Raw genomic sequence first — 2,583 nt, forward strand, 5'->3', positions numbered from 1 at the left:
ATTTGCTCTATAAAGCATTAAAAAAAAAAATAATAATAAATTACAAAAAATAGTCAAGTACAGCACTCGTCTCATAAACTAGGTAAGAATTTAGCGTTACTAACGTTGCTACACTATAAAGAGTGTTTTACTGACTAGCTAAACCCAGTTTGCTTAAACTGATCGTACACTGGACGAAATCTTACCGTTGTCTTTTTACAAATGGTTTTATGAAATTGTTGCAGAAATTGTTTTGCTGTGACGGAGGGCAAGTTTTATAAGGTTCGTTCATCGGGAAGGTTTTATATTAGCCGAGGATGGTCTTGTTCTTCGGATTTTTTTTTTATTTATAAAAGGCCGAGCATTTGTATTTGCGCTCAGACTGTGTTGCACAGTGCACACGAACCAAAAGCTCTAAAGAAAACACAATACCCGATCCAAACGGAGGGACGTGTTATCTTTATCTTCCACACCGCCTATCTTGTACTGGCTTGCGGGGAGGTGCTGCCGCCTATCCCGTCTGACTTTGGGCGAAATGCGGGAGGGACGACCTGAACAGAGAAATACAAAAAGAAGCAGTACAGCGTCAGTGTAACTCCTTACGGGATAATATCCTCGTCGCATAAACAAGGTAAGAATTTCACGGTATGCATTTTGGTGAACTATAAAGCGTGCTTTACTGACTGGAGCGACGTCGAGTTAGCCTAAATGTATCGTGCATTGGACTAAATCTAGCAAGTTAGAATTATACGATTTGTTCTTCGGGAAGGTTTTATATTAGAGGAGGAATTAAGATCTTGCCCTTCGGACATTTTTTGTGATAAAAGGCCGAGCATTTGCATTTGCGCACAGTATTAGTCCACGAAACAAGAAATACCCATGTACAAATAACTTGCAATTATAATAGTTGGAGCTGTAACAAAGTGTTTTTCATACGGTGTTGTATAAATTAGCAGGAAATTAGAACACAAATTAAAACACGTACAGTAGATACAAGAAGAACAACGACAGTCACATGTTGAGTCGAAAGCTAAAGAATAAAAATGTGTCTTCAAAACGTTTTAAAAGTGGACAGAGAGGGGGCTTGCCTAACATTCAATGGAGAGTCAGGGAATGGACTCCGAGTGCAAGTTTCAGGCCATCTATCTCAAGAAAGAGCTTCTGATGCACCTCAAACGGGTACTGCAAATTTAGTAAGTTCAGCGCATAGTTAATTCCCATGAGCAGGAGACTGGCAACATTTCCACAACCTCATTTTCTTAAGCAACAATGGAAACAGAGGCATGGGATGTGTCTTCTTGTCCCTCACTTGCTTGGAAGACATAGAGTACGTGTGTCAAACTCAAGGCCCGGGGCCAGATCTGGCCCACAACCTAATTTTATGTTGCCCGCAAAGGGCAAATCATCTGCATCAACTTCCTGTTTCTAGCATATTTTCTTCACAACAACACTGAGATATGAGATATTGCCAATTATTTGTTACCAATCCTCCCCTTTTAAAATAAATTGAAAAATTGTTGAACAATTACTTACTAGCTTCTGATTTCAAAACTGGCTTTCCAATCAATTTATATGGGTTCACAGTCCCTCTGAGGGAAACCACAACTACGATGTGGCCCGTCCATAAAAATGAGTTTGACACCCCTGACATAGACCTTCAGTATTTGCTTGGCCTGGTCCTCTTTTGCTTGTTCTCTGCTGACTTCCTGAAAGAGCATATACATCCATGGTTAGGTGCATAATGTCCCAAATTTGTGTTTGCTTTTTATAGTTCTGAATATCGCTGTCTTCAGGCAGTATCCAAGAAGCTCCAGAATCTTCACCTTGCAGGAGACTTCCAATGGCACGTTTTTGCAATCATTAACACTGCATCATCCAAAGAGAGCAAACCATTTTCAACATTTGAGATTGGTCAGTAATATTTACAAGTAACACCCACTCGTGTGGATTGACCAATAGATTAGATCTAGAAAAACATGAAATTACTCAAATTATGACAACATGTTTCAGCCGGACACCAGTGATATGTGACAGTATTTGCAATCTGCATTACATGTTTATAACAGCATATATGAGAATCAAAAAATAAATAAAAAGGGCAATGAAAACGGAAATTAAAATAGAAACCTCAACCTCAAGGATAGGATTTTTGTAGAAATCTCAAAATCGAAACTTTGGACCTTCTGATTTATTTTGTCAATTACCCGAAAGTAACCTTTGCCAAATGCCAACCCTTTAGCCAGAGCAGGTCACATACTGGCAGCAATTAATTTATTTGAATATTGTGACAAATAAAAATGTTTGCTGCACAGTCTATGAGTTAATTGCAGCTTTAAAAACGTAATACTGTTGTAATTTACCTGGTAGTCCGTGATGAGTTCCTCTGCAGACTGTCCGAGGAATTTCATCAAGGAATGGATTATGCCCTCCCTTCCAGCTTCAACGTTTTGCTATTTAAAAAGACACAAGATGATTAAGTGTCTTAAATAAATAAAAGCTCACATATGCATTGCTTACATCCCAAAAAGTGCATCTCAACTTTAAATAAAAAAAATAGCAAGATATCCATAAGCTCTAACAGATCTTTTATTGTTTTATTCTGTT

Source organism: Idiotropiscis lumnitzeri, unplaced genomic scaffold (genome assembly GCF_059441095.1).
Source record: "Idiotropiscis lumnitzeri isolate Australia: NSW breed Sydney's pygmy pipehorse unplaced genomic scaffold, RoL_Ilum_1.0 HiC_scaffold_135, whole genome shotgun sequence".
Classification (NCBI taxonomy): domain Eukaryota; kingdom Metazoa; phylum Chordata; class Actinopteri; order Syngnathiformes; family Syngnathidae; genus Idiotropiscis; species Idiotropiscis lumnitzeri.